Source organism: Pristiophorus japonicus, chromosome 1 (genome assembly GCF_044704955.1).
Source record: "Pristiophorus japonicus isolate sPriJap1 chromosome 1, sPriJap1.hap1, whole genome shotgun sequence".
In the NCBI taxonomy this organism is placed as follows: Eukaryota; Metazoa; Chordata; class Chondrichthyes; family Pristiophoridae; genus Pristiophorus; species Pristiophorus japonicus.
Genome location: NC_091977.1, coordinates 414,211,403 through 414,238,294, shown reverse-complemented (window position 1 = coordinate 414,238,294; position 26,892 = coordinate 414,211,403). Strand labels below are relative to the sequence as shown.

Sequence of the window (26,892 nt, the reverse complement as noted above, 5' to 3'; positions counted from 1 at the left end):
TTTACAATAGTATCTTGTACTCAAGCAGAGCTGTAAAATCAGTGCTAAAATTTTACGTTGCCAAAATTATGATGGCACTATACTTGATCCAAAGGTTTTGGGTAAAATCTGGTTTTGTTGTGTTTTAAATCAATGGACTAATGAGTTATCAGTGCATAAACAATATGCTTTTTAAAGGAACTGGTAATAAAATAGCATAAAAACACACACACATTGTAACCACCCTAGTGGGAAAGAATTACATTGCGGTCTCATTTGTTGTTTCATGAACTAAAAAAATCCCATTTAGAAAGGCAGCAAAATGGGCATCATCAAGGTGCAGATGTTTGACAACAAGAACTGTTTGAAGTCCATTGCAGGCATCGCAAAGGGTTATTGAAAGTGGGGGGATTGATTTGTCCTGTTTCACCTGTTTTTACAGTGCTCAACCTCTGATTCACAAAAGGCTGGTTAAAGTGCAGGTGTGCTGTGCTGTACTAGTTGGTGAATGTAGAATGAGCAGCAGTAAAGCCTTTGTGATGCCACAGTGGTAACTATTACATGACTGTTCAATGCTGACATTTGACAGTGCGTGGAAATCAAAGATGATTTAGCTTTCGCATTAAAAAGAGAAAAACAACGGAGAATCTTCCATTTGGTTTTCATTCAATTCAGATTTAAAATCTGAGATGTAGATTAATCACTAAAATAAGTACAGATTAATGATGAAGGTAAATACTACAGATCCCTGGTGTGCATTAAAATGGAATATGGATGGAAGAGGCTAGACAATATTCTGCACATTGTTTTATAAATTTTATGTGTCAGTAATTGCCATGATATTAGTTCAACAACTAGTAATACAAATCATATATATTCTGGTTATATTGTTGTGCGTTTCATACAGGCATGAAATCATTCAAAGTATGAGGTGTAGACTCCATTGCTATCACACTGTTAAATGTTTAACCTTTTTAGATGGTAAAGAAACTATATCAATTCCAGGAAGTTTGATAGTTCTTCAAAAATAAATAATTTAGGGTAGCCTGAAGTGCAAGATGTTTCCTCTAATTTACGCAGATAAGTTGACGTGTACATTGGGTGAAGCTCTTCCTTTTGGGATTATTGTTACAACTGAAACTGCATACAGCAGCAGTGCGCATTTCCCCTCTCTCTCTGCCTCTGTTGACTATTCCTTTGCATTATAAGCTTTCTTACTGTGACTCACACAATACAAGGAATAATCAGCAGTTTTTGGATGGTTTGAGTCTGGGGACTTCATGTATGGAATACTTTCTACACAAACAAACTTCCTTTACAATGGCAAAAAATTTTTTTATGGCCATTTGTGACAAACTGCAGTTTATAAATGGCTTTGACATCACGGAAACCTTGATTAATGTTCTCCTTTCTCGCAGAGGAAAAAATGGGTGATTATCTAATAGTTTGAGGGCAAGTAAAGCTGGGGAGGAGATTTTGTCCGTTTCGTACTTGTAGTGAAATTGTAAATGAATGTATACAGCATATGTCTGATTTTGCTGCAAATAGCAGAGAGGAGTTCTTTCCTTCTAGATTTAGTAGACTTTGTACAACATGATTCCTGTGCTGCTGGAACCAAGAAATTGTCATCTATGGAGTATTCTTGGTCCGAGTAGATTGTAGTGTTAATTTTTGGTGCTTTATCTTGGACCACTGAGAAATTTGCCTGACTTATAAATTCAATATATGATTGATCAATTCTTACAGGAAAATAAATAAGGTGGATATGGCCATTATGGGGTAGATTGTACATGACCTATTATAAGGAAGGTTGATTTGGTTGTCGTCTATTTTCACTTTTTTATTTGTTCCTTGGGATGTGGATAATGCTGGCAAGGCCAGCATTTATTGCCCATCCCTAATTGCCCTTGAGAAGGTGTTTCTCTGCCATACTTTAGTGCCTCAGCATGGGCCTTAGGCTAAACATCTGTAAGACAAAGGTCCTCCACCAGCTTGTCCTTGCCTCACAGCACTGCCCCCCAGTCATCGAGATCCAAGGCGCGGGCCTGGACAATGTGGACCGTTTTCCATACCTCGGGAGCCTCTTATCAACAAGAGCAGACGTTGACGACGAGATTCAACACCACTTCCAATGCAGCCTTCGGCCCCCTGAGGAAGAGTGTGTTTGAAGACAAGGCCCTCAAAACTGCCACCGAGCTCATGGTCCACAGAGCTATAATAGTACCTGCCCTCCTGTATGGCTTGGAGACATGGACCATATACAATAGACACCAAGTCGCTGGAGAAATACCACCAACGATGTCTCCGCAAGATCCTACAATTCCCTCGGAGGACAGGCACACCAATATTAGCATCTTCGACCAGGCCAACATCCCCAGCATTGAAGCACTGACCACACTTGATCAGCTCCGCTGGGCAGGCCACATTGTCCACATGTCAGACATGAGACTCCCAACAGAACTCCTTCACAGCAAACGAGCCAAAGGTGGGCAGAGGAAATGTTTCAAGGACACCCTCAAAGCCTCCCTGATAAAGTACAACAACCCCACCAACACCTGGGTGTCCCTGGTCAAAAACCACCCTAAGTGGAGGAAGTGCATCCAGGAGGGCGCTGAGCACCTCCAGTCTCATCGCCGAGAGCATGCAGAAATCAAGTGCAGGCAGTGGAAAGAGCGTGCATCAAATCAGTCCCACCCTCCCTTACCCTCAGCGACTGTCTGTCCCACCTGTGACGGACTGTGGCTCTCGTATTGGACTATTCAGCCACCTAAGGACTCATTTTAAGAGGCGAAGCAAGTCTTCCTCGATTTAGAGGGACTGCCTATGATGAGAAGGTGGTGGTGAGCTGCATTGAACCACTGCGGTCTGCATGGTGAAGCAGCACCTACAGCGCTGTTGGAGGGAATTCCAGATGTTGACCCAGCGATAATGAAGGAACGGTGATATATTTTCAAGTCCGGATGGTGCGTGACTTGGAGGCGCACTTGCAGGTGTCGATGTTCACGTGTCTGCTGTCCTTGGCCTTCTAGGAGGCTGAGGTTATGGTTTTGGAGATGCTGGTGATGAAGCCTTGGTGAGTTGCTGCAGTGCATCTTGTAGATGGTACACACTGCAGCCATGGTGAGCCACTGGTAGAGGGACTAAATGGTTAAGGTAGTAGATGGAGTGCTAATCAGGTGGGCTGCTTTGTCCTGGATGATGTCAAACTTCGTGAGTGTTGTTGGAGCTACACTCATCCAGGAAAGTGGAGAGTTATCCATCACACTCCTGACTTGTGCCTTGTAGATCATGGAAAGGCTTTGGGGAGTTGGGAAGTGAGATATTTGTTGCAGAATACCCAGTTTCTGACCTCCATATGGCACTTAACCATTGAGGCTCAATAGAAATTAACCTTGAGCTGAACCAATTGATAGCACTTGTAAATTAGGTCAGAAAAGTAACGTTATATATTCAGGGCTTTGTGCGTCTAATAGTAAACTGTCTGAATCAGGTTAAAGCGTTTTTATTCCAATCCAGCCAAAATTATTCTTTTTTAAATGTCTGACAAGGGGCATTACACAGTTTAGTCTGATTGGATAAATTTGAGGCATCCGTGTTCATCCTACGGCTGACCTTCAGTTTCGAAGTTCAGAGCTTATCTTTGCGCCAGGAACAGCTTCATTATTTTCAAATATTCTCTTTTCAGAGATGTTGAAAATTAATTTATAGAATATTGTTTTCTAATCCCTTGAAGGGTGTAATTCTGAGATGCTTGGCAGTCACAAGCACCTGGTACAGACTGAGAATGATGGTTCTGTTTTGTTTCAGATCAAATATATAGAAACATAGAAACATAGAAAATAGGTGTAGCAGTAGGCCATTCGGCCCTTCGAGCCTGCAGCACCATTCAATAAGATCATGGCTAATCATTCCCTCAGTACCCCTTTCCTGCTTTCTCTCCATATCCCTTGAATCCCCTTAGACGTAAGGGCCATATCTGACTCCATCTTGAATATATCCATAGAAGAAAAGGAAAAGGAGGTGGGGTAGCATTGCTGGTTAAAGAGGAGATTAATGCAATAGTTAGGAAGGACATTAGCTTGGATGATGTGGAGATGGGTAGAGCTGCAGAACACCAAAGGGCAACAAACGTTAGTGGGAGTTGTGTACAGACCTCCAAACAGTAGTAGTGATGTTGGGGAGGGCATCAAACAGGAAATTAGGGGTGCATGCAATAAAGGTGCAGCAGTTATCATGGGTGACTTTAATATGCACATAGATTGGGCTAACCAAACTGGAAGCAATACGGTGGAGGAGGATTTCCTGGAGTGCATAAGGGATGGTTTTCGAGACCAATATGTCGAGGAACCAACTAGGGGGGAGGCCATCTTAGACTGGGTGTTGTGTAATGAGAGAGGATTAATTAGCAATCTCGTTGTGCGAGGCCCCTTGGGGAAGAGTGACCATAATATGGTGGAATTCTACATTAGGATGGAGAATGAAACAGTTAATTCAGAGACCATGGTCCAGAACTTAAAGAAGGATAACTTTGAAGGTATGAGGCATGAATTGGCTAGGATAGGTTGGCGAATGATACTTAAGGGGTTGACTGTGGATGGGCAATGGCAGACATTTAGAGACCGCATGGATGAGCTACAACAATTATACATCCCTGTCTGGCGTAAAAATAAAAAAGGGAAGGTGGCTCAACCGTGGCTATCAAGCGAAATCAGGGATAGTATTAAAGCCAAGGAAGTGGCATACAAATTGGCCAGAAATAGCGCTGAACCTGCGGACTGGGAGAAATTTAGAACTCAGCAGAGGAGGACAAAGGGTTTGATTAGGGCAGGGAAAATAGAGTACGAGAGGAACCTTGCAGGGAACATTAAGACGGACTTCAAAAGTTTCTATAGATATGTAAAGAGAAAAAGGTTAGTAAAGACAAACGTAGGTCCCCTGCAGTCAGAATCAGGGGAAGTCAGAACGGGGAATAAAGAAATGGCAGACCAATTGAACAAATACTTTGGTTCGGTATTCACTAAGGAGGACACAAACAACCTTCCGGATATAAAAGGGGTCAGAGGGTCTTGTAAGAAGGAGGAACTGAGGGAAATCCTTATTAGTTGGGAAATTGTGTTGGGGAAATTGATGGGTTTGAAGGCCGATAAATCCCCAGGGCCCGATGGTCTGCATCCCAGAGTACTTAAGGAGGTGGCCTTGGAAATAGCGGATGCATTGACAGTCATTTTCCAACATTCCAAAGACTCTGGATCAGTTCCTATCGATTGCAGGGTAGCCAATGTAACCCCACTTTTTAAAAAAGGAGGGAGAGAGAAAACACGGAATTATAGACCAGTCAGCCTGACATCAGTAGTGGGTAAAATTATGGAATCAATTATTAAGGATGTCATAGCGCATTTGGAAAGAGGTGACATGATGGGTCCAAGTCAGCATGGATTTGTGAAAGGAAAATCATGCTTGACAAATCTTCTGGAATTTTTTGAGGATATTTCCAATAGAGTGGACAAGGGAGAACCAGTTGATGTGGTGTATTTGGACTTTCAGAAGGCTTTCGACAAGGTCCCACACAAGAGATTAATGTGCAAAGTTAAAGCACATGGGATTGGGGGTAGTGTGCTGACATGGATTGAGAACTGGTTGTTAGACAGGAAGCAAAGAGTAGGGGTAAATGGGTACTTTTCAGAATGGCAGGCAGTGACTAGTGGGGTACCGCAAGGTTCTGTGCTGGGGCCCCAGCTGTTTACATTGAACATTAATGATTTAGACGAGGGGATTAAATGTAGTATCTCCAAATTTGCGGATGACACTAAGTTGGGTGGCAGTGTGAGCTGCGAGGAGGATGCTATGAGGCTGCAGAATGACTTGGATAGGTTAGGTGAGTGGGCAAATGCATGGCAGATGAAGTATAATGTGGATAAATGTGAGGTTATCCACTTTGGTGGTAAAAACAGAGAGACAGACTATTATCTGAATGGTGACAGATTAGGAAAAGGGGAGGTGCAATGAGACCTGGGTGTCATGGTACATCAGTCATTGAAGGTTGGCATGCAGGTACAGCAGGCGGTTAAGAAAGCAAATGGCATGTTGGCCTTCTTAGCGAGGGGATTTGAGTACAGGGGCAGGGAGGTGTTGCTACAGTTGTACAGAGCCTTGGTGAGGCCACAGCTGGAGTATTGTGTACAGTTTTGGTCTCCTAACTTGAGGAAGGACATTCTTGCTATTGAGGGAGTGCAGCAAAGGTTCACCAGACTGATTCCCGGGATGGCGGGACTGACATATCAAGAAAGATTCGATCAACTGGGCTTGTATTCACTGGAGTTCAGAAGAATGAGAGGGGATCTCATAGAAACGTTTAAAATTCTGATGGGTTTAGACAGGTTAGATGCAGGAAGAATGTTGCCAATGTTGGGGAAGTCCAGAATTAGGGATCACAGTCTAAGGATAAGGGGTAAGCCATTTAGGACCGAGGTGAGGAGAAACTTCTTCACCCAGAGAGTGGTGAACCTGTGGAATTCTCTACCACAGAAAGTTGTTGAGGCCAAATCACTAAATATATTCAAAAAGGAGTTAGATGTAGCCCTTACTACTAGGGGGATCAAGGGGTATGGCGAGAAAGCAGGAATGGGGTACTGAAGTTGCATGTTCAGCCATGAACTCATTGAATGGCGGTGCAGGCTCGAAGGGCCGAATGGCCTACTCCTGCACCTATTTTCTATGTTTCTATAACTGCTATCAACAAATCTCTGCGGCAGGGAATTCCATAGGTTAACAACTCTGAGTGAAGAAGTTTCTCCTCATCTCAGTCCGAAATGGCCTGCCCCTTATCCTAAGACTATGTCCCCTGGTTCTGGACTTCCCCAACATCGGGAACATTCTACCCGCATCTAACCTGTCCCGTCCCGTCAGAATCTTGTATGTTGCTATGGGATCCCCTCTCATCCTTCTCAACTCCAATGTATAAAGGCCCAGTTGATCCAGTCTCTCCTCATATGTCAGTCCAGCCATCCCAGGAATCAGTCTGGTGAACCTTCGCTGCACTCCCTCAATAGCAAGAACGTCTTTCCTCAGATTAGGAGACCAAAACTGAAAACAATATTCCAGGTGAGGCCTCACCAAGGCCCTGTACTACTGCAGTAAGACCTCCCTGCTCCTCTACTCAAATCCCCTAGCTATGAAGGCTAACACATCATTTGCCGCCTTCACTGCCTGCTGTACCTGTATGCCAACTTTCAATGACTGATGAACCATGACACCCAGGTCTCGTTCCACCTCCCCTTTTCCTAATCTGCCGCACTTCAGATAATCTGTCTTTGTGTTTTTGCCCCCAAAGTGGATAACCTCACATTTATCCACATTATACTGCATCTGCCATGCATTTGCCCACTCACCTAACCTGTCCAAGTCACCCTGCAGCCTCTTAGCGTCCCCCTCACAGCTCAAGCCGCCACCTAGTTTAGTGTCATTTGTAAACTTGGAGATATTAAACTCAATTCCTTCATCCAAATCATTGATATATATTGTAATAAGCTGGGGTCCCAGCACTGAGCCCTGCGGCACTCCACTAGTCACTGCCTGCCATTCTGAAAAGGACCCGTTTATCCCAACTCTCTGCTTCCTGTCTGCCAACGAGTTCGCTATCCACGTCAGTATATTACCCCCAATACCATGTGCTTTGATTTTGGACATCAATCTCTTGTGTGGGACCTTGTCAAAAGCCTTTTGAAAGTCCAAATACACCACATCCACTGGTTCTCCCTTGTCCACTCTACTAGTTACATCCTCAAAAAAAATTCCAGAAGATTTGTCAAGCATGATTTCCCCTTCATAAATCCATGCTGACTTGGACCGATCCTGTCACTGCTTTCCAAATGCGCTGCTATTTCATAATTGATGCCAACATTTACCCAACTACTGATGTCAGGCTAACCGGTATATAATTACCTCCTTTCTCTCTCCCTCCCTTTTTAAAAAGTGGTGTTACATTAGCTACCCTCCAGTCCATAGGAACTGATCCAGAGTCGATAGACTGTTGGAAAATGATCACCAATGCATCCACTATTTTTAGGGCCACTTCTTTAATTACTCTGGGATGCAGACTATCAGGCCCTTGGGATTTATCGGCCTTCAATCCCATCAATTTCCTGCCTAATAAGGATATCCTTCAGTTCCTCCTTCTCACTAAACCCTCGGTCCCCTAGTACTTCTGGAAGGTTATTTGTGTCTTCCTTTGTGAAGACAGAACCAAAGTATTTGTTCAACTGGTGTGCCATTTCTTTGTTCCCCATTATAAATTCACGTGAATCCGACTGCAAGGGACCTACGTTTGTCTTCACTAATCTTTTTCTCTTCACATATCTATAGAAGCTTTTGTAGTCAGTTTTTATGTCCCCGGTAAGCTTCTTCTCGTACTCTATTTTCCCCCTCTTAATTAAACCCTTTATCCTCCTCTGCTGAATTCTAAATTTCTCCCAGTCCTCAGGTTTGTTACTTTTTCTGGCCAATTTCTATGCCTCTTCCTTGGATTTAACACTATCCTTAATTTCCCTTGTTCGCCACGGTTGAGCCACCTTCGCCGTTTTATTTTTACTCCAGACAGGGATGTACAATTGCTGAAGTTCATCCATGTGATCTTTAAAGGTTTGTCATTGCCTATCCGCCGTCAACCCGTTAAATATCATTTGCCAGTCTATTCTAGCCAATTCATGCCTCAAACCATCGAAGTTACCTTTCCTTAAGTTCAGGACCCTAGTTTCTGAATTAACTCTGTCACTCTCCATCTTCATAAAGAATTCTACCATGTTATGATCACTCTTCCCCAAGGAGCCTCACAAAACAAGATCGTTAATTAGTCGTTTCTCATTGCACATCACCCAGTCTAGGATGGCCAGCTACCTAGTTGGTTCCTCGACATATTGGTCTAGAAAACCATCCCTAATACACTCCAGGAAATCCTCCTCCACCACATTGCTACCAGTTTGGTTAGCTCAATCAATATGTCGATTAACGTCACCCATGATAACTGCTATACCTTTATTGCATGCACCCCTAATTTCTTGTTTGCTAGCCCCCAACCTTACTACTCCTGTTTGGTGATCTGCACACAACTCCCACTAGCGTTTTCTGCCCCTTGGTATTCCGTAGCTCCACCCATAAAGATTCCACATCATCCAAGCTAATGTCCTTTCTTACTATTGCATTAATTTCCTCTTTAACCAGCAATGCCACCCCGCCTCCTTTTCCTTTCTGTCTATCCTTCCTAAATGTTGAATACCCCCGGATGTTGAGTTCCCAGACTTGGTCACCCTGGAGCCATGTCTCTGTGATGCCAATTTCATCATACCCGTTAACTGCTATCTGTGCAGTTAATTTGTCCACCTTATTCCGAATACTCCTCGCATTGAGGCACAGAGCCTTCAGGCTTGTCTTTCTAACACACTTTGCCCCTTTCGAATTTTTGCCCTTTTAGAATTTCTACACACATGGAGAGCTGAAGGCTTTTGTCATTTAGCTTTTTAAAATCAAATATCTGCCTGAGTTCTGCTAATGGATGTGATTCCAGTTGCTGCTTAATTTGAGCAGTAACACTTGTTTTTGTGAGACTGTCTAGCAGCAGCTGGGATCCCTTGCATTAGTGGCAGGAATCTTGGAGTCACACTGAAGAGAATGAGGCCTGATCCTTGCTGATTTATTTACTTTTGTCAGCAATTACTGACCAAGTTCCCAAAACACTTGGCTTGTATAACTGATCATTCTTGTAAAGAGGTATATGACATTACACAGAATTCATCATTCCTACTTGAGATAATCCAAACAATATATTTTTATTTTTGTTTTATTTGGTACATAAATGTGACTTCCACCTTCAAGAGTATTCTGTAAAGCTAAAGTTGACCCTACCTGTTCAAGATATAGTAGGTGTAGGCCTGTATGAGTGCTACTGAGTCGCCTTCTCCTGAAGCATCACTCTGAATTACTATTTTAGTTGCTTACAGAACAAGCAGCTGATACTAGTTAGTATGCAATGTGCACATCATTTTGTTAAAACAAATATAGAATTAAAAGTTATTAGATTCATTCCTTTAATTCTCTTTCTCCCTTTCTCTGCAACCCCCTCCCCAGCAACGAGTAGAGTTGGAAGTTTCGAGTAGCTTGGGATCTGTGTTAAATGATTGCATAGTGCCAATTTTGATCACTTTTATCCATTTTTAATAATCCACAATGGATTTAATTTATTCTGATTGCACCTCTGTAAAACACCTTGGGATATTTTTCTACATTAAATGCAAGTTGTTGGATGTGATCTACACAATAGCATAATTGTGAGGTGAAAAATTGGTTCCATCAGCCTTCAGTTCATCTTGCGACTCATCTGATTGGTTCCTATTAACAAGTTTCAATCCTAGTGAGGGGAAAAAAGCTGAAACTGACCTGTGGTTTGAAAAGCTGCCTCATCTTAATGCTGATGATTGACGTGTATATTAATGCTCCAAGCTAGCTTCCTCCTGTGTTTGCTGCTGAAGTTAATTTGGCATCTGAAGTTAACAGTGTACATCATTGAACAATGGATGCAAATATGTCCTCAGTTGCTTTCAGTTGTTGCCTACCTATTTGAATATAAATTGATAGTGTACAATTGGTGTCGGGAGCAGGGAAAATAAAACCACTAATACAGAAAAACTGAATGAGTAACAAATGATGCTTAAAGATACAAATTTAAAATAATGACTACAATAACATGCATTTATATAGCCTCTTTTAATATAGAAAAGTGTCCAGATGACACTTCGCAGAGACATGAGGCAAAAAAGGTACACTAAAGGAGAGATTAGCAGGGGCGATCAAAAGTTTGGTCAAAGAAACGGTTATAAGGAGAGGGAAAAACAAAGAGGAATAACAGGGATGGGAGATGGTGACTGTTTTACTGGAGCTGAGGGAATCAAAGGTAGAGGTGAGTGTGAATAGTTGATTAAATTAATAACTGCTGAGGTATTGTGGTGAAGGAAGGGCCAAAGGCTAGGCAGTTGGGAGTTCGAAAGCAACTTGAGGACTTTTTCTATGGGTGGCTGCTGAAAGAAATGGTGTTGAAGGTGGATCGGGGAAGAATGCAAGAAAATAGTTAGAAATGATGTGATCAGGGCAGTATGATGACCAGTACCGAGTTCCATGAGATCTTATAAGGACTTCATAAATGCTTGTAACAAAATAATTAAGTTGTTATAAGCCTATGGGCGCATACTGTCTGGGTTCCACGTGGGTAAAACAAGGAGTATATGCAGGCTTCACGTGACCACTTCCCCACACAGCAGCACGTTTCAGGATGGCTCAGACCAAGTGAGAGGGCACACAGGTTCTTAAACACGGCACAGGAGGTCCAGAGGAGGAGGGATGTCCTGTACCCAAGGGGGGAAAGCAGTCCACCTCGCACTCCTGTCCCTTTCTCCTGCAGCAGCTGGTGCTGCTCTGCCTGGCCTCATGTCCTCCTTCCATTCCTCCTGCAGACCAAGGGTGACTGCTATCAGGATGCCCATGGCCAAGCACTCACTTTCTCCTGGTAACTCCTTAAAGTGTCCAACAAGGTAGAGTAGCACAGCACTCCCTGTTTTTAGATGAAGTCCTCAGAGAATTTCTGGAATAAATGTTGCTAGTGTTGCTGAAGTCTTAAAATGTTCCAGAATGTCTCCCGATGTGTTTCAAAAGACCTCTTCAAACCTCCAGCAGCAAGTGAACAGTAAAAGATGAAATAGCTTCAAGTCGTGCTCAAAATCTTCAACGACTTGTTTGCTCCCAATCAGCTGGTCGCTTGTAGGAGAGGGCATTGTCATGCAGCCTCCTTCATGAGCGCTATCAGGCAATTTAAGTGGCAATCAGCCGCTTAATGTTCCTCTAGCGGCCATTCTTAATGCAAACTTCAATTACTTTACCAAGATGGCGTCTTGCACTAAACGTGAACTAAACCAGTGTTTTAGCTCAAGACCCCATCTTGGCCACCTCAGAGCCTCTTTGGTACCTGAAGGAGCTATTGAAAATTGCCCATGTTTACTTTTAAATCCATACTTCTCTTGAAACAATCTTCATATAAGAAGACTATTTGGACAGTTTACTGTGAGCCCTGGTATTATGAGTTAATTCACAATTCTAAATGTAACAAACTGAGATGAGCAAAATATAATAAAACACAAGTCTCTACTGAATGTGTTGCTTCTCCCGATTGCAGTGCCTATGGTTGTGAGATATATGCGAAACCAGGCGACATATATAATCTTGCAAAATAGACACAGCTTCTCTTTCCGCAGACAGACAGATTTGCCAAACCCATTGTTCTATACAGTGCCTCTTATACTCCATGTATTCTTGGAGGCAGGAAAAAATTGTTCTAAATTAAACAGCGAAAGAATGAGATAATCCTCAAAGGATTAAGAAAGGAAAAAATAGTTTTAAATAATACAATAACCGAAAAACATAAACTGTTTGGATCCATTTCATTATTGTTTGGCTCCCTGCAATAATGGGCCACTGCAAATCATCAACAATTTTCTTATGCTTTGAGTTTGCCTCTCCTGCCATCCCACAGACCAGTTTAAAACAACATACCTGTATATGTGACCGATTTTGTAACACCTACTCCCAAAAATATTTACACCTGGACCTAACAAAACTATGGCTGTGACTAATCTGAATTTGTAAGCAGGCTATGCAGGATTACATTACAAAGGCTATACAGCACAGAAACAAGCCCAACCAGTCCATGCCGATAATTCTGCTCCACTCGAGCCTCCTCCAGTCGAGCCTCCTCCAGTCTTTCCTCATCTAAATCTATCCGCATAACCTTGATTTGTAGGGGGTATGATTAAGAAGTTTGCAAATGATACTAAAATCGGTTGTGTGGTTGATCAAGAAGAAAGCTGTGGACTGCAGGAAGATATCCATGAACTGGTCAGGTGGGCAGAACAGTGGCAAATGGAATTTAATCTGGAGAAGTGTGAGGTAATGCATTTGGGGAGGGCTAACAAGGAAAGGGAATACACATTAAATGGTATGACATTGAGGTGTAAAGGAACAATGGGACCTTGGGGTGCATGTCTACAGATCCCTGAAGATGGCAGGCAAGGTAGATAAGGTAATTAAGAAGACTTATGGAATACTTGCCTTTATTAGCCGAGGCATAGAATACAAGAGCAGGGAAGTTATGCTTGAACTGTCTAAAACACTGGTTAGGCCACAGCCAGAGTACTGCGTGCAGTTCTGGTCACCACATTACAGGAAAGATGTGATTGCACTAGAGAGGGTACAGAAGAAATTTACGAGGATGTTACCTGGACTGGAGAATTTTAGCTATGAGGAAAGATTGGATAGGCTGGATTTGTTTTCTTTTGGAACAGAGGAGGCTGAAGGGAGACCTTGTTGAGGTGTATAAAATTATGAAAGTCCTAGATAGTGGATAGGACGGTCTTATTTCCCATTGCAGATGGGGTCAACAACCAGGGAGCATAGATTTAAGTTAATTGGTAGGAGGTTTGGAGGGCATTTGAAGGGAAATTTCTTCAGAGGGTTGTGGGGGTCTGGAACTCACTGCCTGAAAGGGTAGTAGAGGCAGAAACCTTCAACATTTATAAAGTACTTGGATGTGTACTTGAAGTGCCGCAACCAACAGGGCTAAGACCAAGAGCTGGAACGTGCGATTAGGTTGGATAGCTCTTTGTCAGACGGCGCGGACACGATGGGCCGAAATGGCTTCCTTCTGCGCTTAAATTTCTTCTCCCTTGTGCTTGTCTAGCCTCCCCTTAAATGCATCTATAATATTAACAAGATAATGTATAGAGCCCTCTAGCTAGGAGATATCGATATAATGTATAGTGCCCTCCAGCTAGGAGATATAGGGAGCTGTATTGAGAGAGGGTCTGTGATGAAACACCATCTTAAGCTCCACATGGCTGTCTGAGATCTCCCAAATAAAGAGTTGAACTAAGAATGTACATAGAGACTATAAAATACATGGTGTCAAGCAGAGACTTCCAAACTTTCGTCGAATGCAACTACGACCGAAAAATTGGAACTGTAAGACTTCTTCGAACCGATTGAAATTGAAGTTGTGCAGTGCAGAGCGTGCTTCCTACACATTGCGCATGGATCTGTGAAGGGCGATAAACGGTCATAAGCTTGTAAAATAATATAGTCATTAATAAAGTAAACTTCAAGTGGCATAAGTTATTGTAGAACCTCGATTGAAAAAGTATTTCTACAATTACATGGCCATGATATTTTACTACTAGACTTGTTCTTGTCCTCTGGGTATTTGAACTACCGTATATACTCACGTATCCTGCGATCTCGCGTATCATGCGACCCCTAAATTTTCGTCCCCAAAACATGATTTTACCATATATCTCATGTATCATGCGAGTCACTTTTTTGAGATCAAATACAGACCTTAACATGAAACATCGAGTGGATTCTGCTCCCTCTCCGTGCTCCCTCTCCCCCCCCCCCCCCCCCGACCTCCGCGACTCTCTCTCCCCCCCCGACCTCCGCGACTCTCTCTCCCCCCCCGACCTCCGCGACTCTCTCTCCCCCCCGACCTCCGCGACTCTCTCTCCCCCCCGACCTCCGCGACTCTCTCTCCCCCCCCGACCTCCGCGACTCTCTCTCCCCCCCCGACCTCCGCGACTCTCTCTCCCCCCCCGACCTCCGCGACTCTCTCTCCCCCCCCGACCTCCGCGACTCTCTCTCCCCCCCCGACCTCCGCGACTCTCTCTCCCCCCCCGACCTCCGCGACTCTCTCTCCCCCCCCGACCTCCGCGACTCTCTCTCCCCCCCCGACCTCCGCGACTCTCCCCCCCCGACCTCCGCGACTCTCTCTCCCCCCCCGACCTCCGCGACTCTCTCTCCCCCCCGACCTCCGCGACTCTCTCTCCCCCCCGACCTCCGCGACTCTCTCTCCCCCCCCGACCTCCGCGACTCTCTCTCCCCCCCGACCTCCGCGACTCTCTCTCCCCCCCTGACCTCCGCGACTCTCTCTCCCCCCCGACCTCCGCGACTCTCTCTCCCCCCCGACCTCCGCGACTCTCTCTCCCCCCCGACCTCCGCGACTCTCTCTCCCCCCCGACCTCCGCGACTCTCTCTCCCCCCCGACCTCCGCGACTCTCTCTCCCCCCCGACCTCCGCGACTCTCTCTCCCCCCCGACCTCCGCGACTCTCTCTCCCCCCCGACCTCCGCGACTCTCTCTCCCCCCCGACCTCCGCGACTCTCTCTCCCCCCCGACCTCCGCGACTCTCTCTCCCCCCCCGACCTCCGCGACTCTCTCTCCCCCCCCGACCTCCGCGACTCTCTCTCCCCCCCCGACCTCCGCGACTCTCTCTCCCCCCCGACCTCCGCGACTCTCTCTCCCCCCCGACCTCCGCGACTCTCTCTCCCCCCCGACCTCCGCGACTCTCTCTCCCCCCCCGACCTCCGCGACTCTCTCTCCCCCCCCGACCTCCGCGACTCTCTCTCCCCCCTGACCTCTGTGACTCTCTCTCCCCCCCCGACCTCCGCGACTCTCTCTCCCCCCCGACCTCCGCGACTCTCTCTCCCCCCCCGACCTCCGCGACTCTCTCCCCCCCCCCCGACCTCCGCGACTCTCTCCCCCCCCCCGACCTCCGCGACTCTCTCTCCCCCCCCGACCTCCGCGACTCTCTCTCCCCCCCCGACCTCCGGGACTCTCTCTCCCCCCCGACCTCCGCGACTCTCTCTCCCCCCCGACCTCCGCGACTCTCTCTCCCCCCCTGACCTCCGCGACTCTCTCCCCCCCGACCTCCGCGACTCTCTCTCCCCCCCCGACCTCCGCGACTCTCTCTCCCCCCCGACCTCCGCGACTCTCTCTCCCCCCCCCGACCTCCGCGACTCTCTCTCCCCCCCCGACCTCCGCGACTCTCTCTCCCCCCCCGACCTCCGCGACTCTCTCTCCCCCTGAAGAGGAGAATTTCAGCAGGAGTCAAATGGATTTTTTTTTGCATTGGGAGGATGTAGTTAGTGGTGTGCTGCAGGAACTTGGCTTGTTTTCCACATAAACTAATGATTTGGTCATGAGTATCGAGGAACTAATATCAACCAGGGATATTCGATTTACAACCATCATGGAGAGTGAGAGGAGAAACCAAGAGAAATGTCTTTACATAGAGGATTGTTGGAGCATGCCGAGATTCAGCGTGGATACGGTCTGCTTAACAGCCTAACAGCCTAATCTTGGCCAGCACTTCACACCCGCAAATTCTGTATCTCGCGTATCATGCGACCCCCCAAATTTAGGTTACAATTTAGGTCTTCAAAAGTCACATGATACGTGAGTATATACGGTACATACATGTATGTGACAAATTCAAAGTCCTAAACTGTAGTGAGCTATCATGACCACCATAGTGCCAACTCCCATGCATATTCCTCTCCCACCTCCATTGCAGGTGACTGCCGATTCGAAAGCCAACTGGAAAAAATTCAAACAGCTGTGGGACAGCTATGAAATTATCACGATTATTGTGGAAAAACCAGATAGAATTAGGGTTGCAACATTATCCCTGCTATTGCTACCGATGCCCAAGATATTCACAATAATCTTCCCTACAAATCAGAGGAAGGTCTGCAGGAAATTGAGGTTAGTTTGAAGCTCTGGGAAGAGCACTGTAAAGGTAAAACCAACATCATCTACCAACGGTACTAGTTAACAACTGTGCACAAGGGGACGAGCGGTTTGACACACATCTCATGAAAGTGAGAGAGCTAGCATAGTCATGTGATTTTGGTAATTTGAGAGATGACTTCATCAGAGACTGCATAATCTGCAGAATATCTGATAACATTCTGCATAAGAGGCTGTTGGAAGTTTTATGTCTGTAATGCACTTATGAATGACTCCACGAGGCAATGTGTTATACTCAAACTGTAGTGACCTTGTTCCTTTATTCGTAACTCCAGAGTGAGGCAGCCGCATGGTGGCTCCCCTTTTATACAGCCCCTGCCACCAGGGCAGGAAGCCCCAGTCTCCACCAGTTGCATCCTCTAGTGGTGCTACAATAAATATACACAGTGTAAACTTTATTGATAGTAAACCAGTCTCCATCTTTTACAATTATACAGTGACTACACAGAGTATATCTATAGTCTGCATTTATAACATACATAAGAACATAAGAATTAGGAACTGGAGGAGGCCATCTAGCCCCTCGAGCCTGCTCCGCCATTCAACAAGATCATGGCTGATCTGGCCGTGCACTCAGCTCCACTTCCCCGCCCGCTCCCCGTAACCCTTAATTCCCTTATTGGTTAAAAATCTACCGATCTGTGACTTGAATATATTCAATGAGCTAGCCTCAACTGTTTCCTTGGGCAGAGAATTCCACAGATTCACAACCCTCTGCGAGAAGAAATTCCTTCTCAACTCGGTTTTAAATTGGCTCCCCTGTATTTTGAGGCTGTGCCCCCTAGTTCTAGTCTCCCCTACCAGTGGAAACAACCTCTCTGCCTCCTATCTTGTCTCTCCATTTCATTATTTTAAATGTTTCGATAAGATCACCACTCATCCTTCTGAACTCCAACGAGTAAAGCCCCAGTCTACTCAATCTATCATCATAAGGTAACCCCCTCATCTCCATAACAGGAAGAATCAAACCTAACACTCTAAATGTGTGATACTCTGTAAAGCTACAGAGGCCACAGTTGCGCAAATGAAATCCATGAAGCTGACTAACAGACTCTGAAGATGTCAAAGCTGTCAGACAGAAACCCCGACCCACAAAAAGAGAATTCACAAAGAGCTCACGAACAGTTGCAGATATTGTGGCAAAAGACATGAGCCGTCAAAAACAAAATGCCAAGCATATGGGAAAACCTGCACAAGTTGCGGCAAACTAAATCACTTTTCTCAAAAGTGCAGACAGAGTGGATCGAGGCAGAAGTCAACACATAACCGTAAATATATATGGCAAGCCAAAAGTTCATGCACTATGTGAAGAGAGTTATGATTCTGATTTTGAAGTCATGACTGTAAAGATGCTTTGTGCGATCAAATTTACCATCAAGGACAAAGCTGACAAAGTATCCAGATAAGTTTATGGCTACCTTCTCCATTAAAGGTCAAATGGTAAAAATGCAAATAGATTGTGGGGCCACGTGCAATGTGCTACCTCTTGGATACATACCTAAAGGCTTAAAGGTAAAAGGATCTAAGACAACACTGTCACTATATGACAACCATGCAACCATTCTGTTATGTAATGATGTGTGTATCGTCCCAGTACCTTAAATGTAATGTAGGTACTATGCCACACAGAGGGCGCTGCGGTGGGAAACCCTGGTAGTACCTGCACCAGGTGCTATATAAGGCTGACCACCACACCTGGGAGGCACTCTGGAGCTGAACAATAAAGGACGAAGGTCACAGCAGTTAGACTTACACCAGACCGTGTGGAGTCAGTGATTTGAGTGCTACATACACCACATTGGCAACGAGGAAGCGGACGAACTCCACGCAACCATGGCTACTCTGGGCTCGCTAAAGGATTTTACCGTGGGCAATGATTGGGAGGCCTTTACGGAAAGGCTCGAGTACTACTTCACAGCAAATGACCTGACGGAGGACACATGCGCAATGAGAGAGAAGCGTAAGGCGATATTGCTCTCCAGTTGTGGAGATGAGGTTTACTGTCTCGTCAGGAATTTGCTGGCACCTGGGAGGGCCAGGGACAAGTCATACGAGGAGCTGATCGCAATCATTCGTGACCAGTTGAAACCGAAGGAGAGCATCCTCATGGCCAGATACAAATTTTACCATCACTGCAGACCTGAGGGCCAGGATGTCACCAAATATGCTGCAGACCTCAGGAGACTCGCGGCACCGTGAGATTTTGGGGCACACCTTGACGAGGCTTTGCGGGACGTTTTCGTTATGGGGATTGGCCACGAGGGCCTCCTTCACAAGCTGCTGGCCACAGAACCCACAGTCACTCTGACAAAGGCCATCACCATCAGCCGGGCATATATGACCTCGACTTGCAGCACCAAGCAAATGATCCACACAGTCTCGAACCCGGCAGGCACTGTCCACAGGATAGTGCCCACCACGGACAAAACTGCAGAACGTGGCTCTGCCCGGGGCAGAGAGCACGGACCTTGGGATCCTGGAGCTCAGAGTCCGCTGAGGGGGGCCAATCAAGCAGCACCATGCTGGCGTTGTGGAGGAAGCCATGGGGCTCACCGGTGCAGGTTTGCGGAGTACACGTGCAATACCTGCCACGTTAAAGGCCACCTTCAGCGTTTGTATAAAATAAATCGGACTCGCCATGTGGCTGAGGAGATGGGGGATGATCCACTGTTCAGCGAGGAGCAGGTAGAAGAAGATGAGGTGCTTGGACTGTATACGTGTACCGACGATTCGCCCCCAGTGATAAGTGAAGTAAAAATCAACGGAGTCCCAGTGAGTATGGAAGTGGACACGGGCTCGGGTCCATCGTTGATGAGTTGGAGAACTTTTGATAAACGGTGGATTAACCCAGCTGCACGACCCAAGCTGGTCCCGGTCACGGCTAAGCTGCGTACCTACACCAGGGAACTGATACCTGTTCTTGGCAGAGCGATGGTGCAGGTATCCCCGCGGACGAGACGCACGCTTTATCTTTGTGGGTCGTTGCAGGCGATGGGCCGACACTCCTCAGCCGGAGGTGGATGGGGACGGTCTGTGGGAGCTGGGAAGACTTCATTCTTCCACAGGCTGTTGCTCTCCGGGGTGCTGCCGTGCCCCGGGTCCCCAGAGAGCAGCGCCGACCGAGCTGAAGCTGCAGCCTCAATCCACCCACAGGCAAGCTCCAGCCCCGGACCTCAGAGATCCTGCAGCCTCAGCCCCCACAGGCAAGCAGCCCTGCACAGAAGGACCTAAGGGGGGGGGGGTGGGGGTTGAGCCGGCGGGGTGCTGAGGGATCCAGGGGCTGGCGGTTCAGAAGGACCCCGCAGAGGAAGAGGCCGTTGGGCGGGCCCCACCGAGGAGCTGGTAGCGTCAGTCGGTGGCCATGGCAGCCGCAGGGGAGGCCGCTACGGGGGACGCGGCAAGTGCGGCCGCTGGAGAGGCCACGACGGCCGCAGGAGAGGCGGCAAGTCAGGTGGCAGCGGAGGGGAACAGAGGCTGCGACGGCGGAGGGCATCTGGAGCGGCGGAGAAGAAGATGGCGGTATCGTGTCGGAGCTGCAGAGCATCAAAGATGGCGGTGCCCAAGGAGAAGCCTCGTGGAATCCTCCTGCATCAAAGATGGCGCCTTAAAAAGGAAATGCACCCGGGAATCTTAAAAGGGCCTTACAAAGAGGTGGTCCCCACAAAGGACTTCTGTTTGGCAGAGCGAGTCTAAAATGAGCTATGTTAATGTGAGATAGTGAATTTATAATAAGAATTACTTTTTTTATGCTGAATGGTCACTATTTGTGTAAAATAATGGATGAAGTACAATTAATAACGGCTAACAAGCAAATCAAGGTTCCGCTACCAGTTAATGTACCAGATAATATGTACCATACTAACGCACTGTCTATGCCCACCTGCCTTCCGTTGGACAAGTGTGATGTTATGTAATGATGTGTGTATCGTTGTCCTGCGTCCAGGTTGGGGGGGGGGGGGGGAAGGTGATATGTAATGATGTGTGTATCGTCCCAGTACCTTAAATGTAATGTAAGTACTATGCCACACCACAGAGGGTGCTGCGGTGGGAAACCCTGGTAGTGGGCTATATAAGGCTGACCACCATACCTGGGAGGCACTCTGGAGCTGAACAACAATAAAGGACGAAGGTCACAGCAGTTAGACTTACACCAGACCGTGTGGAGTCAGTGATTTGTGTGCTACATATACCACACATTCCATTGGTTGGAACTTGTAATGTGCCACTGGAAAATACAAAGAACAAGCAAAAGTACATTGTGCCCTTTGTGATCATTGAGAGCCAAAGTGCACCACTGGTTGGCTCACGCACTGCTCAACAGCTAAAACTGATAAAAGTGCAGCATCAGATTATCGCGGTGGTAAGTGAACCACGTGAATCGCAAATTACGAACAAGGCAAAGGTTTTGCTAACATCAAAAACTGATAATGCATATCCAAATGTGTTTAAGGGACTTGGACACATGCCAGGGACAGTTTACCTACAGCGACACCAGCTGTAATGCCACCCAGACGGGTGCTGATAGAGATCAAACAAACACTAAAAGAGGAACTCTATCGTTTGGAAAAATGACAAATCATCATGAAAGTGGTTGAACCGACAGACTGGGTATCCAGTCTAGTGACTCTACAAAAACCAAATGGCAAGACTTTCAACATCTGAACAATGCCCTGAAACGTGGACACTATCCACTTTCTGTGATCGATGACATCTTGCCACAGAAGTCAAATGTAAAGGTCTTCACTAAAGCAGACTGCAAGGAGGGTTTCTTACAATTTGAACTAGACACACAGTCCTCACGACCATCCAGACTCCATGGGGACAATATCGATATAATAGAATGCCATTTGGCATCAGTCCTGCCCTGGAAATCTTCCAGCAGAAGCTAAACCAGAACCTCGAGGGTCTAGATGGGGTCTACGGTTGCAAGATCATGCTATGGACAGACCATAAGCCTTTGGTTGCTATACGACGCAAGCCATTATCTGCAGCACCCAAGCGACTACAACGTCTGCTCATTTGGCTCAACCAATATGACATTGAAATAAAGTATCAACCAGGAAAAGAAATGTACCTCGCAGACACCCTCTCGCGCGCATACCTTGAAAACATGGAGAGATCACTGACAGAAATTGCAGTAGAATGCATCCACATGGTGGATTTTCTCCCCCTCTCCAAAAACAAGGACTGACTACCATACAACGCGCAATTGCAAGTGACTCCACACTATAACTGGTCATACACCAAATCACAACGGGATGGCCGGAAACGACACATGAATGCCCGCCTGAAACGCATGCATACTTCAAAGTTCATGACTAACTCACAACACAGGATGGCAGTCTTCAAAGGCTATCGCTGTGTCATATCAAAATCCCTGAGATTCGACATTTGTCAGCGACTTCATGCTCACACTGGCGTCGAGGCCACTCTTCGATGTGCCAGAGAATCCATTTACTGGCCAGGACTGAAAAGTGACAAACTATGTTTCAAAGTGTGAAACATGTAACACCTATCAATCGAGCCAACCAAAAGAACCATTGATATGTCACGACCTCCTTCAGAGACAGTGGCAAAAGAGTTGTGACGTAATCACACTCGATGGCAAAGACTACTTATGCACAGTGGCCTATTACTTGGACTATTTTGAGATAGACAATCTGCATGGAAAGAAAGATGCCACTGTCATCAAACACCTCAAGAAACACTTCTCGAACCACGGTATTCCAGACAAGGTTCAATCGACAATGGGCCTCTCCAACTCTCAACAGTTCACAAACTTTGCCACAGAATATGGATTCGATCACGCAACAAGCTCACCAGAATATCCACAAAGCAATGGAAAGGTTAAGAACGCAGTTAAGCTCGCAAAGCGGTTAATGAAGAAGGCAAAGAAAGATTGTGGTGACTTCTGCATGAACCTTCTCATCTGGCGAAACACACCAACTGAAGGCCTTGATAATTCTCCAGCACAACGCTTGCTCGGTCGCCGCACAAAGACAAACATCCCAATCACACATGAACTACTCAAACCAAGGATCATACACGACGTCATCGTCAACAAAGCAAGGAACCATGCCAACAAGCACACTACTACAACACAGGTGCTACAGCACTTCCTACACTGCAGGAAGGAGAAACAGTGAGACTCAAACAGTGAGAAAGGAAAGAGTGGGAAAAAGCTTAGGTTCAGAAACAAGTCTGCACTCAATCATATCCAGTCATTACAGAAGATGGCTGTGAGTATCGCAGAAGTAGGAAACATCTGAGGGAGCGCTGAGACATTCATCGAAACTCCAGAGATCTCAGTAACACCCACACACAATCAGCTGCCAACACAGCCAACTAACACGCGAAACAGCACTTCAACGACAACATGTGAAAACAGGGATAATTTGCCTGATATTTCCCCTCCGAGCACTGATAAAGGGACTAAAGCGATCTGCACAGAATACCACTGAAACAACTAGTTTGAGGCGAAGCAACAGAATCCACACACCAAAATACCTGGAATACTATGTACAGAAATAAGAAATCATGGACATTGGACACTTGGATAAAGAATTAATAAGATGAGTTTTGTTGTTAAACTTGTTGTTTAATACATGTATTCATAAGAAGTTAACTACCAGTTTCTTTTGAAGTTGACGTTAATTCATTTTTGCTGCTTATGCAAGGAAAGATGTAACGAGATAATGTATAGTGCCCTCTAGCTAGGAAGTATCGATATTTAGATAGGAGGTATAGGAAGCTGTGTTGAGTGAGAGGGGGTCTGTGATGGAACGTCATCTTAAGCTCCACATGGCTGGCTGAGATCTCCCAAATAAATAGTTAAGTTGAACTAAGAGTATTCAAGAGACTGTAAAATACATAACCAGTTCCACATTCTCACCACTCTTTGGGTTAAGAATTTTCTCTGAATTCCGTATTGGATTTCTTGATGACTAGGTTATATTGATGACCTCTAGTTATGTTCTTCCCCACAAGTGGAAACATTCTCTCTCTATCCACTGTATCGAAACCCTTCATAATTTTAAAGACCTTTATTAGGTCACCCCTCAGCCTTTTTTCAAGAGAAGAAACCAGCCTGCTCATCCTTTCCTGATATATATATATCGCATTTTTGGTGGTATGCATGTAAATCTTCTCTGCATCCTTTCCAGTGCCTCTCTATCCTTTTTATAGTATGGCAACCAGAACTGTATGTGGTCTAACCAAGGTTCGATACAGTTTAGCTTAACTTCCCGACTTTTCAATTCTATACCTCTGGAAATAAACCCTAGTGATTTAAAAAAAAAAATCTAACCCATTCATCACATTTATAAAAGATGATACATCTATCTCTCTCGTTCCAAACAATTAAAACCAAAAGAATACATGGAGTCACAGGCTCTTCAAAAAATGAATACACATGTTACTCAAAAATAATTTAGGAAGATAATTCCTATTGTGTTCCTAACACGGATGAGACTGCACACAGGGAGGTTAAAGTAACACTGACCTCAGTCTTTATTAAGAGAGTGAGTAACAGGCCTTAGGGGCTGGCTTATATACAGTGCTCAAGGGATGCTGGAATCCCTTGGGACTTCAGGGGATGCGCTCCCTGGTGGCGGAACATGAGAGTGCATGCTTTACAGATACACATCACTTTCTCCCCGCCCCAAAGTCAAAGTGAAAACTATTTACAAGGTGAGGCAGTCAGGAACCTTTCTTTCCCTGGTGGACCACCTCGGTACAAATGTCTGTTTTGGTATGTTGGCTGTGCCCTCGCTGGGCTGGCGTGCTGTTGGCCCTGCTGGGTGAGCCTGGCCTTGCTGGGCTGTTGGGCGTGATGGGTTCAATTTCCTGGCCCGGGGTGGTGTCGTTGATCCTTTGGGTGTGTGTTGTGGGCTCGGAAAAGGTGGTGTCTGCTGTGGGTTGTTCAGGGCAGTCTGTGAACCGCAGCCTCGTTTGGTCCAGGTGCTTTCTGAAAATTTGTCCATTGTCTACAAACACCCTACTCCCTTCTTTAGCCATCACCGTGCCTGCGATCCACTTGGGACCATGTCCATAGTTTAGCACATACAGAGGGGTCATTCAGATCAATTTCCCGTGACACAGAGGCGCGACCATAGTTTACATTTTGTTGCTGCCGCCTGCTCTCTACCTGATCATGCAGGTTGGGGTGAACCAGCGAGAGTCTGATTTTAAGTGTCCTTTTCATGAGTAGCTCAGCCGGGGGCACCCCTATGAGCGAGTTGGGTCTCTTGCAGTAGCTGAGCAGTACTTGGGACAGGCGGGTTTGGAGTGAGCCTTCTGTGACTTGTTTGAGGCTCTGTTTAATTGTTTGTACTGCCCGCTCTGCCTGCCCATTGGAGGCTGGTTTAAACAGGGCCGAGGTGGCATGTTTGATCCCATTGCGGGTCATGAATTCTTTAAATTCGGCACTGGTGAAACATGGCCCGTTGTCACTGAGCAGTATGTCAGGCAGGCAGTGGGTGGCAAACGTGGCCCTCAGGCTTTCAATGGTGGCGGTGCTTCCCGACATTATTTCACATTCAATCCATTTTGAAAACTCATCCATTACCACCAGGAACATTTTACCGAGAAACGGGCCCACATAGTCGACATGGATCCTTGACCATGGTCTGGAGGGCCAGGACCACAAACTTAGTGGCGCCTCTCTGGGCGCGTTGCTCAACTGAGCACATACGTTGCATTGCTGTACACAGGACTCTAAATCAGAGTTGACACCGGGCCACCACATGTGGGATCTGGCTATCGCTTTCATCATTACTATACCCGGATGTGTGCTGTGGAGATCAGAGATGAACGTCTCCCTGCCCTTTTTGGGTAGCACTATGTGGTTAGCCCACAACAGGCTGTCTGCCTGAATGGACAGCTTGTCCTTTTGCCGCTGGAACGGTTGATTAGCTCTTGCATTTCAATGGGGATGCTGGCCCAGCTCCCATGCAGTACACAGTTTCTTTACTTGGCTGGTCCAAGTCCTAATCTGGTGGGCCGTGACAGGTGATTTATCATTTTCAAATGCTTCCATGACCATCAACAAGTCTGTGGGCTGCACCACCATCAACAAGTTTGTAGGCTGCGTCATTTCCACCCCCGTGGTGGGCAATGGTAGCCGACAGAGCATCCGCACAGTTCTCGGTGCCTGGCCTGTGGCGGATGGTATAGTTATACGCTGATAGCGCAAGTGCCCACCTTTGTATGCGGGCTGAGGCATTAGTATTTATCTCCTTGTTTTCAGCGAACAGGGATATGAGGGGCGTGTGATCGGTTTCCAGCTCAAATTTGAGTCCAAATAGGTACTGATGCATTTTCTTCACCCCGAACACACACGCTAATGCCTCTTTCTCAATCATGCTGTAGGCCCTCTCAGCCTTAGACAAGCTACTGGAGGCAGAGGCGACGGGTTGCAACTTCCCTGCAACGTTAGCTTGTTGTAATACACACCCAACTCCGTACGCCGATGCATCACATGCTAGCAAGCGTCTTTTACACGGGTTATACAATACAAGCAGCTTGTTGGAGCATAACATTTTTCTGGCTTTCTCAAAAGCAATTACTTACTTTTTTTTCCCCCCCATACCCAGTTCTCATCTTTACGCAATAACACATGTAGGGGCTCTAAAAGGGCGCTTAACCCAGATAGCAAGTTACCAAAATAGTTGAGTTCCAGGAACGATCGCAGCTCAGTGATGTTCTGTGGCCTGGGCGCGTTCCTGATAGCCTCTGTCTTGGCGTCTGTGGGCCGAATGCCATCTGCCGTGATCTTTCTCCCCAAAAACTCCCCTTCTGTTGCCATGAAGACACATTTCGACCTCTTCAGCCGCAGCCTTGCGCGATCTAATCACTGGAGGACCTCCTGCAGGTTTTGTAGGTGCTCGACGGTGTCCCGACCCGTGACCAATATGTCGTCCTGAAAAACAACCGTGCATGGTACCGACTTGAGTAGGCTCTCCATGTTTCTCTGGAAGATCGCTGCAGCCGACCGAATTCCAAACGGGCATCTGTTGTAGATGAACAGTCCCTTGTGTGTGTTGATGCAGGTGAGGCCCTTCGAAGACTCCTCCAGTTCCTGCATCATGTCGGCCGAAGTCAGGTCGAGCTTGGTGAATGTCTTGTTTCCTGCCAGCGTCGCAAATAGGTCGTTTGCCTTAGGTAGCAGGGATTGGTCCTGTAGCGAGAAACGATTAATAGTTACTTTATAATCGCCGCAAATCCTGACCGTGCCATCACT

The 26,892-nt window shown here is 46.4% G+C and overlaps 1 protein-coding gene across 3 annotated transcripts in view; it reads left to right on the top strand.

Annotated features, from left to right (window-relative positions):
• The window catches only part of lyn (LYN proto-oncogene, Src family tyrosine kinase), a 159,509-nt gene that overhangs the window by 53,748 nt on the left and 78,869 nt on the right, over window positions 1–26,892 (top strand). The window lies entirely within an intron of this gene.